Below are 15849 nucleotides of genomic sequence, written 5' to 3'. Positions count from 1 at the left end.
TATATATATATATATATATATATATATACAATATACAATATATACAAAATTTCTTTAATTAGATAAATAGATTTTAATTCCAATAGGTACAAGGACCAACAACATGGATCGTATGACTGCATGTACTTTTTGTTGGCCCTTGCATACTTGTTGGAGCACAGACCGTCACCACGTATATCGTATTCAACGAATAGAACTATGTCAATATCGACAAGACATCCGAAGTTGACATGAGTATGATTGAACATCGCGTCGCGCGCACGTAAAACCCAGTAGTGTACAGTAGTACGCGAGATCTAGTTAAATGCGTATGAAGATATGTACAATATGTACGAACGTACGCATGTGTGTACGTATGTATGTATGAACGTATGTACGAATGAACACGTATGCATGTATGTACGCATAAACGTATATATGAACATATGTACATATGTATGCATGCATGTAAGTCTATAAACGTATATGCGAATAAATGTGTGCGTGCGCGCGTGCGTGCGTGTGCGCGCACGTACGTACTACACATAGTGTACATTCTTCATTATAAGAACTTATAAAATTAGCAGAAATATGACAGTGGTCTGTCAGACTGACGTAACTGTTGGTGTATTTTTTAACATTACAGTTCAAAGTTAAATAACTGACATACTAATATTAATTGTGCAATTTGTTATAAACGTCTGGACTTTAATCAACTCACTCTCAATGTACATAAATACAGACAAATTATGATGTTACAAATTATAAAATACGAATCCGGCAATGGTTCTGTGTCATTTTGTTTATTTAATCCCCGCAATTGCTCTTTTTTAATATAAACTATTCAAAAAATTAAACTTTTTCTGATTGTAGAACTTGTTATAATACATATTGCATATAATGCAATATATTGTCATAACTTGGTAAATATCTGTACATGAAGCCGTCAACTGTATTTTTTATGTTTCGGAACATTGCATGAAGCACGTAGGTACTTTAAACTATCAGTATGTAAACAGTATGAGTGAAGAATTAAAATAATTTAAATAAATTTTTAAACGCCAAAAGTTATGTTATCAATAAATTTAATGTTTTTTTTTCACAAAATTTGTGGTAAAAATTTTATTATAAAATATAAATAAATAGATCACGCTTTAAATAATATCGAAAATACTATATTACATGACAAATAGACGAATACGTGATTAATAATTTGTGTGTGTGAACTGTTTCCACATTTCGATTTTCAGCATATGATTGAACCGTTCGACGACTGTCAAAGTCGTCAATTCAAAGAAAAAAAAAAGTTCAGAAATACGAAAAGATTTCGATTTAGCAAATTGAGGTTGAGGTTTCTGGAAACCCAGTGTGTATAGTTAGGATTAAAAGTGTGATGCGATAGACGTTCGATAACGGTTCGATAGATGTTTGACATTCATTCGAAAGATGTTTTTGACAGTTATTCGATAGACATTCGACGATGGTTTGATATATTATATGTTTGATAATTGTCATAGATGTTTAGTTATAGTTCACTAATACTATCAGCATGTATTAGGGTATAGGACATAATAGTAGAGCATTTTTCGGTTGATGATTTAAGTTTAACAGATAAAAGTGCATAAGTTCTTCTCAGTAAGACGTCGATGTATGATAGTTGTCGACGAAGACCACGTTAGATACGATTTTGCATAAGAGTAATATAAAAATGTTATATTACTTAATATATGCCATAAGATTTCGTACGTTTCGACTCCTGTTTGTGCCATCTTCACCGTTACAATCTTTTAATATTACAGCACTTAATCGCAGTCAATGTCTTCGAAGTTTTCTCTCCTTTTGTATGTGACCATTGTGGATAAAAACTTAAAATTAAATAAAATCTTAAATATTAGAAAGTGGCTTTAATTATTACAAAGGTTAAATGAAAAGGAGCATACAGCCACACTTTAAATACCTAGCGCCTTCCCAGTCCTAGTGTTAAGATGTTGAACTACTATCCAATATACATTCAATTAAATTTAATTCTGAAATATTAATTCAATTTACGAGGGTCGTTTAAAAAGTCCGTGCAAAGTCAGAGAGATGGCACTACTGGCGCGTATCAAGGTTAGATTTAGTTAGTAGCATCTCTTGGAGGAACACACACCAAGTTACAGCCAGATCGGTCTATTTGTTTGTGTTTGGCATTCATTTGAATCGAGGAAGTCGAGTGATTTTCACGATAACGCACCAGCTCACACCTCAGCAGTTGTGGTCGCAAAATTAATGGAATTAGGGTTCCAACTCGTCTCACATCCCCCCTACTCTCCAGACTTGGCTCCCTCGGACTACTATTTGTTCCCCAATATGAAGAAATGGCTGGCGGGAAAAAGATTTTATGGAAACGAGGACGTGATTGCAGAAACAAACGGCTATTTTTCAGACTTGGACAAATCCTATTATTCGGAAGGGATCAACAAATTAGAGCAGCGTTGGACGAAGTGTATAAGCCTAAAAGGTGACTATGTTGAAAAATAAAAAAAGTTTACCCCAAAAAATTAAGTAGTTTTTATTTTTGCACGGACTTTTCAAACGACCCTCGTAATTGAATGTATATTGGATAGTAGTTCAACATCTTAACACTAGGACCGGGAAGGCGCTAGGTATTTAAAGTGTGGCTAAATGCTCCTTTTCATTTAACCTTTGTAATAATTAAAGCCACTTTCTAATATTTAAAATTTATCTTACACGAGCAATATGTTGTGTTTTAAAATATCTCTATACATATCGGTTATTGCGAAGAGTGTTGCTAAGGTCTCGGTAGTCTAAAGGCTCAGGACGCTCGCACGGAATGCAAGAGATCCGGGTTCGACTCCCGGCCGAGGCAATATTTTTCGCAATAAGTTTATTACAGTTTTTTAAGATTTGGGTGGATTTGGGGGGATTATCAGAATGATTATGTGAATCCGATGATTTATCGGCTCTCAATTAATTCTGAAATATTAATTCAATTTAATTGAATGTATATTGGATAGTAGTTCAACATCTTAACACTAGGACCGGGAAGGCGCTAGGTATTTAAAGTGTGGCTGTATGCTCCTTTTCATTTAACCTTTAAAAAAAATCGTTGAAGAAGGTGAATAATATAGAGAATAACACAAATAAAAATTGTGCTCACCTGATGAAGTCAACAAGTCACATACAAAGTAATAATAAATCACACGAGAATTGCAAAACGTCATCGCAAATTAAAATTAAAGACATTACTGCATATATAATATTAATTGCTGTAATATTAAGGTTGTAACGCTGAAGATGACTCAAATAGGAATTAAAATCATATTATTAATTAAATGTACATCTCGAAATTTTTAATAACCAGAAGTTGACTCTTATAGACTTTTGTATAAATTTTTTTATTATTTGTTGTAACTGTAAATATAAGTCTTAAAATAAAAAAAATTATCTGGAAAATTTCAGATGAATTTTCAGATAAATTTATCTAGATTATCTAAATAAATTTAATTAAATCATCTTTATCTTATCTAAGATAAATTGCTAAATTTTGATCTTACCTTTATCTAGTTAATTTTAAAATCATCTATGCACAACACTGTATATGTTATTTCTTGTTGAAGCTTTACTTACAAGTATTTTACATCAGAAACCAAAATCTTTTATAAAATTAAAATTCCTGTAATTAGAAAAGTAATTAAATATTATAAATTAAATGTATAAGAAAAAAGAACTAAATTAATAATGTACAATTATATGAAATAAATTTAAAAACTATATAGCTAATGTCACGAATTTACCGTTGTATCTGTAAAAAGTTTGTTATTGATCGCAATAATGAGACAGAACTATATTTTGCAGCAATTTAATTTTAATTCTATTATAACAATAAATGATTGTTGTTATTAAACAATGATTTAGTATTATAGCAGTGAACATAGACCGTACAAGAGCGTTGGAAAAAATAATGTATTTATTTTTTAACAGTTTAGATTGACACACACACACAATGTTGGTCTCTTAGACCTTTAAAAAGAATTCATAACGTTTGTAACATTAAAGGTACACGAGTAACGAATTCTTCAAGATAATTTCGATAGCAAACGTTTGCATGGAAACATTGAAACATATTATTCGTTTTAGAATTTTATACTTACTCATACGTTTAGAATTACATTTTTTTTTTATTACGTTTTGCATCATATCTGTAATATATTTAATGTGAAATTTATTAATGTTAAAATAGACGTAACAAATTCTTTGGATTAAATGAAAAAAACTCAGATCGCGTGAGAGATATCATGATATTTATAACCGTTTTTACATTCAATAATAACAAATTATATCATAGCTTACGTATTTATGAAGCATTAATTTAAAGAATCTCTAATGTAACAATATTGTAAGTAGGTGTTCATTTTTTATTTACTTACATTCAGTAAGCGTGACAATATTCAATAACAAAGGGATATGTGTGTCACCTCTGGAATCGATTTAAAATTTCTTTGAAATATCGTTAAACATAATGATATAAGGAAAACGCGCTTTTTTAATGTATGCCTAATTTGATTGTTTGTACAAGGATTTATCATTGGAAGGAAATTTATCGTGAACGAAGTGACGGTGTTGAGAAACGGAGTCTCTCATTACATTTTTACATATTCCATGCCATGAAATTTCTTGACATCACAATCCAAAAAGGACTACGCTTCCTGGCTGAGTGCTTGTCATCATGGGAAGACAGAATGATTCCGTACAGCATGGTGAAATGTCTGGTTACAATGGCTGTAATTGGAAGAGAACGATGACAATAAGGCTCTTGTATACGTTAAAGGATTTAAAAACCACAAATAGCTGACTGATATACTTAATAGCGACGACTTGACCATTGAGATCCTGGATGCTGATTACAAAGATATAGACTCTTTACGTAATCTGGATATTATTAATACTGTACAATGTGGAAAACATGTTAAGAATTGTGCGTTACAAAATGTGTTTAAAATATACAATTGATGGTTACAATCCCAGAGAGAAATGTATCAAGTTTAAAAAATAAAGTATAAGATTTCTTTATAAATATGTTTTGATTTCTTTTCCCGAAATTCATTTTTGAAAAGAGAATAGGAGCAGACAGACTTTATTGTCGTTGGCGCCGATCCCTTAGATAAAAGAGATTCGATATTGTTAGAATGCATTCTTATGATAGATGTGTCAATTTGGTATCCTTCGACCACGTCGCAACTGTTCTTCAAAGTATAATGTATATAAAAAAAATTCCCTCCATTTTAGGGTGTGTAAAAAAAATGTGGAAGTGAACACTGTTTAAAAGAAGAACTCCGGGCAACGTTACCGCATCAGTCGTTCAGAAAGTTTCAACAGAGTTCAGACAGCTATTGATAATTGTAAGTTCTCCGAGACAATAAAATATCTCAAGCTATAAACTATTACGTTCATTTAATTCAACAGGATGAGGCGTGCAAGAGACAGTAAGTTCATTTAATTTTATAAAATATTTTGCTTATACGTATCATAAGAGTACGTAATCATAAGAGTTACGTATTTTAAGAGCTACATGTTTCCTTTTTTTTTTTACAGCGCATTTTCTCAAACATCGTCTAATACATCTTCGAAACCTCGTTACATGCCTCGTATCTTGATGAGGAAATATGCATCGACAGCGTACAAATTCCTGAACATTAGAATTGTTGTAAGATCTAACTGTTATATCTCATGTGCAAATTGCGATTGGTGATAATCGAGGCAACTGCATGTTCATATCTCATGCTACGTGAAAGACTCGAGTTTGTGCCGACATAAACTGACCTTTGCGCATCACGTAGGATTTGTACCGGATGTCTTCGTGGACAATGCGACGGATTGTGCACTCAGAAACTTGAAGGTCTCTCGATATGGCCCTTATGGACTTTGAAGGGTCTTCATCAATAATGCCCTAGATTTACTGCACAAAGTGTGATGTTCTAACTCTGTCTGAACATGCCTTATGTTTTTTGCGCTTGGCAACACTTTCTACATTGCCAGATGCTTCTAACTCTCGATGAACTTTGTGAACAAACGATCGGGCGAATTTCAAAAATTCGGAGATTTCAAGATCGCTGTGATTCGCGTGTATAGCGACGATAAGAGCGTGTCTTTTCATTTTATGAGTTAACTTATTGTCCTCCATTTATGATCTGAAAAGAAAAAAAATAAAAAAACTTACTGCGAAAATTTGGCAAGCACATACGAGTATGTGAGTATCCTCAAATACCTGACTCAACCTGTAATATTAACGAGCGGACACGAGCAACCGGTCGACAGGGAGCAAGCAATTATCGTAAGGCGACGGCGACAGATTGAAATTATAACGTGAATGGACTGCAATGTTTTTATTTTCTTGTACATGGAAGATCAAAAGGGAGAAAAAAGGAAGAAAAGAATAAAAATGAAATAAAAATAAATGAATAATAAAAAGAGATAAAATGAAATATTGAAATGAATTACCTAAAGAAAAACCGAGGAGGGAGCCAGAAAGAATAGAGATATACCGACTTACTACTAAGATGTTCATCGGTGGGGGTCCTCCGGCCAGGATGTGCGAGATTGGTAATGTTTCTTTAGCATTGACTCTAAATCTTTAAGACATAACAATGTACATTGTATAAAAATATAAAAAATTTTAAAAATAATAGTAATATAAATGTTAATACACACGCACGCATGTATATACCATATATTACAAAGGTAACGTCTCCGTCGAATCCGGTACGACGTATTGTTTGTCGTCGTATGAACTCAGAGCAATTTTCGATTCGAATATCATGTACACCTCGTGCAACTTAGATTTAGAATCTTATACACGATTGACGACGAGTCATTTCGATCTCTTTGTTCAAACATCGCGTGTTTCTTCAAACGAACGAACGTTATTCGCGCTATGATGTTACTCTTTACGCCTTTCGCTTTTTTAGTATCCTTTTTGCCGTCCACCACGTACATCTTCTGAGATCAACGAATTTCGGTCATTATCGGACTGCTATTTTTCTCCTTCATCAGACCGGGACTTTTTTGTTCGCGAGAGGTATACCACGCGTTGTCCGTCAGATAATCCTGTCGAATCTAGCGATATCGCGTTTCATTATCTCGTAAACGTCCTCGTATTCAACGCGGTATATAAGACTGTCTGTGTCGGTGTACATAAATTTACATTTGTTGCGAAACAATAATAACATATATTTCTGGTGAAATTCGTACAAGCAGACTTTCGATATGTCGAATACACATACTTACTCACGTAAAACGGCTTGTTAAACTTCACCTCGAGTTTGCGCAATTCGACAGCGATCAAATTTTCTGCAAAAACGCTACGGCTGTGGAAATTCGGTTTTGCGATCATTGCCTCCGCGTTGTACCGTCCCATTTTGTTAATAATTTTACGTCGACGTAATTTCGAATAGTAATTTTCCATAGTATTATCGAATATTGCGTTGTTCATTAATTTATATAAATTTTTCTCGAAATTGTTTTTCGCGCAAGTTCTGAAATTTGTATTGAGTTGGATATACTCGCGAAGCTATGAAGATTACGCGAATTGTAGCACCCGATGGATCTTTGTTACGCAAAGACCGTGATGAGTACATTGCTGCAGGTTACGAATGATGTAACGCTACTTATCCTCGCCTTGCCAGACGGTTTATCGCACGTCGAACAGAAAGGCAGGTGTGTCGGTCGTGTAGATGCTATAGATACTCGAGTTCGACTTCGAGACTATGACCGGTGGATGAATCCGGAGCGGACGCGCTCGCGTCAAAGTTCGCAGCGTCTCCCACCCATCGAAATTTGGCATATGGTTGACACATCGCCCATCCGTACAGATTATTTACGTCGTAGTACATCAAATACGACGGTTCCGACGGGTCGTACGAACGCATGTATTTGTTAATAGCTAGTGCGTATCTACCGGAACATTGACTGAGGCCGCCGCGTATAACACGCTCGATGAACATAATCATATCAATGTCGGTGAGCAACTCAAACTTTATACGCGTATATTTAACATCGCGTGTCATGTGAATCCAGGTAAAGTATAATATAATAATGTACGATCAAGATAACTCGCGACATAACTTTCATGGAAATTTTCGAAAATATCGGCCAATAACAAGACATCTTTTCAAGTACAGATCACTGTACTCACCAAGCGTTCGGATGAAAAATCACTGCCATACGTTCACAGTGTGAGCGTAATCACTCTCGGATACTATATTACCCGCCAATGAACTGTAAAATGATTGCGCGGTGGTAAGCGTGTATTCTGCAATTTTTCGATGCAGTCAACGTACTCGTACGGAAAGACACCTTCACGAATCAGTAATTCAAATTCTTCAACCGATAGTGTTGAAAATTTGAAAAGTACGATTTTTAATTTGTCTCTGTTTAGAAACGATTTATCGAGAACCAATTTATCGAGACTTATACTGAGAAATTTTAATGAATCGACGAACCGTAATTTTATGCATTTTCTGCTCTCTCAGTGGTATCTTTAACATGTCTAGCGAACGAAATGTATTTTTCTTTGGTTATCGGTAGCACATCTACATTTTCATCGTACGCGGTAGCAATTTCTTTAATTATAAAAGTGCGCGTCGTAGCCTGATAAATTATGAAAAACGATCGGAATATATAATGAATTTTTATAATTCAAATTACAGTTTGAATGCGACGATGCGTCGCGCTACAATACGCCTCCCATTGTTCTTTCGACAACGTTTCCATAAGTACGTTAATGAATACGATATTTTTTACACGATGTGCCAAGTCTTGGAGTTGTCGCGCGAACACACTATACAGTCTTCATTGCGGAACCGATACGCTGATAATGTGACGTTGTACAAATATCACATAGTAGCCTATATTAAATACCTCATGCTGTTGATACGTGTATGATGACACATTTTCCCTGTCGGGTTGCGTCCTCCGTAGAACGCACTCAGCGCACAAATCGGCGTAGATAATGAATGGGACGCGCTCCTTATTGCAGTGGTTCCTAAATTCTAGCCACTGTTGTCCACGCTCGACAGTCGGATAGCGCAGTCGTTCATTTTCCCGCAGTCCTTGCATGCGACTGTAATTTTTCGCTCATACTGAAATAATGAAGACATCTGAAAAAAAAGAAACAAAAAATTATTGCTATTACAATTATTGTCATTTCAAGAAAATTATACTTTTTCATGTGTACTTACCAATCGCAGAAGAATTTCTTGTTCCATTCTGGTGAATTGTGATCTCACGAGACGGAACAGATTTTTTTATCCACGCAAAGTGGCTAAGACTGTCGTTACGTGGATCTTGCAGATAACATATTGATGTGCTTCTCCTTCTTGTCGCTGATGAGCCGTAGAGGAAGGATTGTTTATTCTTGACTGTTTATTCTTGATGTCGTTGACCGACACGTCGTTCAAACATTCAAATCTGAAAATGTCTTTTAAAGTCATCGGAAATTCGATACTTGCGAGATTTAACACTGTCCTATAATGTGGATACGACAATTTTCGATTCGCATATTCTTCATCTGAGTATATATTATAGCAGCGACCATCGGCCATGCGAAGCATGCATTGTCCGTCGTATGCACACTGATTATCGCTCGTTTCGTCGCTATTTCCCGCGACACTTTGATGTAACATCCCGCACGCATAAAATTTAGTTTGTTCACGTTGATAGTCAAATTCAATATATGTGACAATACCCACCCGTTGTTCCTGGAACTCTTCGAGTGACATCAATGTGGGCTCGATGACATGACGCTCGTACCACTCGCGCAAATCGGTGCATCGATATATTACAATGTTCTTAGTGTTTATACTCTTAATGGCATGTTCGTCGCAAAATTGATTCGTGGTATTCACTTTTACATTACTGTGTTTTTCTCAGCGTCTCGCACATGCTCGACTATTACTCTACTATTTCTCTTGCGTCTTGCAAAAACCACTGCGACTCGATGTAATTAGAATCATTTATCACAGCGCCTGTCAATATACGGCTTTCAAACGTGGCGTCGATCTCTCGCCAGACGAGAGATCTTTCGTCGCCACTCGCATACTCGTCACTCGCGTACCCGCCTCCAACTTATACGAAATGTCGCTTCAATTGTGTCTTTTCACCTGCGAATCGCGCGATCCTCGCCACGGACTGTCTGTGTCCAATGGCGTGATGCGGACGCTCGGTACGACAAAGTTCGAGCATTCGAATGCCGTTCGATGCATTCGTCGCATCGTTGCAGCCACGCGAAACACTCCACCAGAGTAGCGACTTGGCCGCACTGTTCCAGCAGTTCGCATTCCATTCGTGATTTTCCATGTCTTTTTCATAATTTTTAAATCACGTCACTCTTTTACACGGAGCACTTATACGTGACTCGTTCACATACGTTGCAGAATCGCTTTACATCTAGAATGTCATAGTGTTTTATCACCTTGGTATTATGTTCGTCTACTAAGGTGCACTCTTCACAAGGATAATTGATTACGCGTATACTTATCATAGGTCACGGAACACTTTTTAGCAGGAGTCTCCTCGCGGTCGTAATATGGCATCACTAAATTGTCAGTTATCATCAATTCAATGCACTTCTCACCACCCGTGGAAATCTTAATACGTCTGCAGCTATATTGTATGTTCTTCTCACTTTTTATTGACTGTTAACACTGTTCTTTTATTAAACTGCAAGTTGTATCAAAATCTTTCTTCGAAGAAAGAATCTTCAACATGTACCGTTTCGTCTCCTAACCGCCCGAACCAATATTCCTTTTCGTCATTGATAATGATAACGATGATGACTCTTTGTTTCTCATGTGTTGTTATTTCTTGATCGCGTAGCAATTGCACCGGCGATATTCGCACATCTTTATCTCTCCTCCGCGAATCACAATCTTCATTTTGATGGTCTTTTTTCGCGCACTCTTTTCGCATTTATTTTCGTCCACAATACTGTTCACAATAATTTTTCAATGTGTATAATGTGAGCACTTGTTGCACGGAAATATAGTGTACATTGGCAATTCATGCAAGACTGATTGCCTAGCGCATCAATATAATTAATATCATGCTTTCTTATAAGATACATTCCCACAACGTCGATGTCAACCAAACGGATCATGCATGCTACACATAATTAAACCACCCGTTGTATAGTAGCACTGGACCATGCAGTGTTTAATACGGCCGTTCAGTACACGGATTTCTGAAGGCACAAATTTCTCTGCGTGATCCATATCGTATTCACTCGAATCACTTCAATCATTAGCATAACCAGTATCGTCGGATAACACTTCTTCGTCGGAATCTTGATCCATTATTTCCTAAAAATCTTTTATTTCTTTGAATATTTCGAACACTTCATCTCTAATATTCGCGAACTGATCCACGTTTCCAATATTTTTGACTACGTCGGCTATATTCTCAACGTTCGCACGATGATTAGCTACACTTTTCACGCTGCTCTTATTGCGATCGAATCGTTCATCTTCCAAAATATCAATTGTGGAACTTATAACTCATTATATATTTCATTTGTGACTTCTTTAGCCCTTTGCCTATTAGGCCACTTTCTTTAAAAGTAAATAAACCAGCATTGCGAATGGTTCTAGTTCATATTTTTCACACCTCATTGATATGTTTATATAAATAGCACCAACGCGCTTCTCTTAACGCGTCGCGATATTTCATCGATCTCTTTCCAGGAAAAAATCGTTATCGACATTTTCTTGAAGAAATAAGGGCTGTGCGAACGCAGTATGATTTCAAATTTTTCACTAGAATACTACTTTCATTTTACTAAATATAAAAGAATTATATTTTGTTTTGTTTAGCAGCCAAAACATCGGCGCTTCTCTTAACGCATCGCGACATGTCACTGATCTGACAGTGTATATAAACAGTGTATAAAGCTTTTTTCATTCAATCGTAAACTTCAATTACGAGCGATAAGACATGGATCGAGTAAAAGAATATACACGTCAAAAATCGATCGAGCGCAAGGGTTCCTTGTTACCAGGTCCGCCAAGTCCACCACTATCGAGGAAAAAAGCGAGATATTGGAAATGTCCTGACGAAAAAGCATTAAAGTCGCCAACGTGTTTCTCATCATCAACGTCATCAATGCCATCAAAATATAAGTTATAAGAAATCGCATTTAAGGTGATTAGTGCTAATGCATTTTATTCTCTGCTGAAAAAGCGAATAGTGATCAAAAAAGTTTTTTGTTCTCTTTGTTCAGAAAGCGCTGCTAGCGATGTCCGAACCACCGATCGTATTCGAACGCTGCCGATCGCGGAAAAAAATTTAATTTAAAAAAATGAGAAAAAAATCTATGTAATAAGTGTAATGTGAATAAAAAAATTTTCGTTTGCATCACTACATATGTACTTTCTTTTACTCCTCATCCTTTGCCTCGACAAGCTAGTAAAAAACCGTATTAAAAAAATTGTATAATATAAAAACAAAAAGATACCGTATTTTTACGGGTGGGTGGTGGCGGGCGGCAGGTGGTGAGATGACGAAAAAAATATGGAACGCTTAGTAGAATGTCATCACGCGTATCATGTTTATGTAATTCATCGACCGGAGTCCTATAAACATATGTTTATAAACATAGAGCCCTGGTTATCACTGTTTATATAAACAGCGATACTGACGATCGGGAACTTTCTCCGTGCTGCCTTCCCTTTGCGCCCACGAGTACCCCCCTGTGCCCTGCACTCACCTCAGAAGACCTTAGCTTAGAACCGCTCTAGTATCCCTATTAGGCCACGTTCGGATTCCTATCTGGGCGTTCCCCGGATGTCATATCATCCTTGTTTTGTTTACCGAATGTTAAACAAGGATGACATAACACCCGAGGAGCACCCGGGTAGGAATCCAAACACAGCCCTACTAATATTAAATATAGTTGTAATGTACAAATGAAAATATCCATGATAATAATTTGTTTTTAATAATACTGTAAAATATTACTTCTTCAAGCTAATATAATACTTATTCTAATGATATATTATATATGTATTTTTTACTCTAATAAATTTTTTATAGCAAATATTACATTGCTAAAAATAATTCTATGTATATATCAACTAGAATGAGAACTGAACAATAATCATGTTGACAGTATCGATAGAGCAGGAATGCTGAAGTTGATAGTTTCCAAAACTCTGTCTGTTCGCCTAGATAGCGCAGCAATAAGGTTTGATTTTTCATAGCAGAGTGTTCATATCCTGGTGGGGTTAAAGGGGGTGGGTATAAAGATAGTGACGCATGTATCTTATGCTGATTGGCTCCAGCATTAAGTGCCCTTACTGTTTGTTAGAAAGAAGACAAGTTAAAGAAAGAAGAAGTTAAGACGAATTGCACCATATAGGGCGGTATTCATAGTTCGTCTTATTTTAAGACTGTCTTAAGGCCACGATCATTTTTAGCATGGCTACTTAGTGCCCATAAACCACGGCGCTAGCACATTCATGTAACACACACACACACACACACACACACGCACGCACGCACGCACGCACGCACGCACGCACGCACAGATGTATCTGAAATAATGTCTACTAATCATACAATACTATTTCTAATAAAAAACTGAGCTGAAAAACTCTATTATTTTACAATTTTTGCAATATTTTTTTTAGTTATCCAGTTTTTAGTTATGAGCAAAATACCTCAAAATCGTCGTATAAGTTAACTTTAAGATATCTATTATATAAGAATTCTTTAAGAAACACCTTCAAAATATTTCACAAAAAACACTGATATTTCAAAATTGTCTTATACATCGATTTTATTTGTTTATTCGATAATCTTTAAAAATTAATATCTTGTTAACTATTGTGAAAATTACAAAATGGTAGAGGACTTTTGATTTAGTTTTTTATTAGAAATAGCACTGTATGATTAGGCTGTTATTTCAGATACACTCTGTATAGGAGACATTTCACGTGAAAGGAGTCCACCTAAAAATAAACTGTTTGGAATCTTTAAAATAATCATGAAAACATGTAAGTGGACATTATTGTATGATGTTAAAGATAAAAAAAATCAGTATTGTATGCCTTGCATCCAAGATATTAGAGATAATTGTTTAAAGGAGTTTTTTTTGTTATCATTTGTAATTGAAATTACAAAATACATAAAATTTTTGTATACATGAATTTTATAGAATTTTTCCCGTACTTTCAAATGAAAAAGTTAATTTTAATGAGAAAAAAATTAATAGTATGGAAAAAATCAAATTTTCGAACTTTAATCCTTTGCGGCACAGTGTGACACCTCTTTCATCTCAGTTTTTTATGTTTTTCATACAGTTTTTAACATATTACTACAATAAAAAGAACATTATCAATGTTTAGAACATCAATTGTTATAAAAAAAACCGTGGAAACGTTCCTATTGTTAACGAAATGTATTTTATAAATAAACGAACTGGAAAAATTCATCCCTTTTTAACAATAAATGTGATTGTGACTAACAATCACAGCTAATTAGCCGAAAATGAAGTCCGAGAGGTTTTTTGGGTCGCTGATTACGAATCTGAAGTCAAAATTAAAAAATTAGCGGATCCAAAATGGTAAACAAAAAAGCGAAAAATTGCTTAATTCCAGTGAAACTTGTTATTCGGGGGGGGGAGGGAGGTTTCGGGAACGCTGATTACGAATCATCTGGCCTTAGATTTTCAAAATTCAAAATGGCGGATCCAATATGACAAATAAAAAAGCCAAAAATTGCTTAATTTCAATGAAACTTACGTAAAGAAAAAAGCTTTAAGTAAATAAATGGAAAATTATATCCACTTTTAAAAATTTGAAAAAATTTTCAAAAATACCTCAATATATGTAGCATATGATACCGCAAAGAAGATTTTGGGATCGCAACAAAATCCACTAGAAAATGAATTTTGTTCGTAAGCAAAATTTAAATTTCCATCAAAAACTTGATGATATTACTTTATTAATTAATCTAATTACATAATACTACATACGAGGTCTGGCTATTAAATAACGAGACTGCGCGCGCAGAAAGCGTCCTAAAGGGGTACGGTGGAAAACGAATGCAGCGTTGGATAGCTGGAAGTGTCTACTATTCCAGTACGAAAACACGTTTTTGTCGCAATAGTAGTATTTTTTCTATAGAGGTTAGAAACGAACTTGTTTTTTTCTCGTGCCGATAACAATGTGTGACGAAAAATACGAGCAACGGATCGATGTGAAATTTCTCGTTAAATTAAAAAAAACTCCGACTGAGTGCTATAAGTTGTTGAAAGAGGTCTATGGTGAGAATTCTCTATCTCGTGCGCGTGTTTTCGAATGGTATAAATGGTTTTCTGAAGGCCGAGAGAGCACCGAAGATGACCAACGTCCAGGTCGACCTGTCTCTGTTTCAACTCCGCAAACAGTGACCAAAATCAATGAAATGACTGAATGGGTTCCAGAGGGTCAAACTGTAAACCAAACTTACTATTTGACAGTTTTGGCAACACAGAGCGAGTTCGTAAGAAACGGCCGGAGTTGTGGAAAAACAAGTCGTGGATCTTACACCAGATCTTACACCAACGCACCTGCCCATAACGCGCTGTCTGTGAAGCGTTATTTAGCCGCTAGAGGCACTCCAGTGCTCGAACACGCGCCGTACTCGCCTGATTTAGCACCCTGTGACTTTTTCCTGTTTCCGAAGATCAAGTCTGCCTTAAAAGGAACCCGGTTCGAGTCGATGGAAAAGGTGAAGCGAAAATCGGCGGAGCTCCTAAATGCTCTTACAAAAGAAGACTTCCAGCATTGCTTTGACCAATGGAAAAAACGAATGGAACGGTGTGTGGCGAGGGGA

Source organism: Trachymyrmex septentrionalis, unplaced genomic scaffold (assembly GCF_001594115.1).
Source record: "Trachymyrmex septentrionalis isolate Tsep2-gDNA-1 unplaced genomic scaffold, Tsep1.0 scaffold109, whole genome shotgun sequence".
NCBI lineage: Eukaryota > Metazoa > Arthropoda > Insecta > Hymenoptera > Formicidae > Trachymyrmex > Trachymyrmex septentrionalis.
This window is presented reverse-complemented; position numbering follows the sequence as displayed.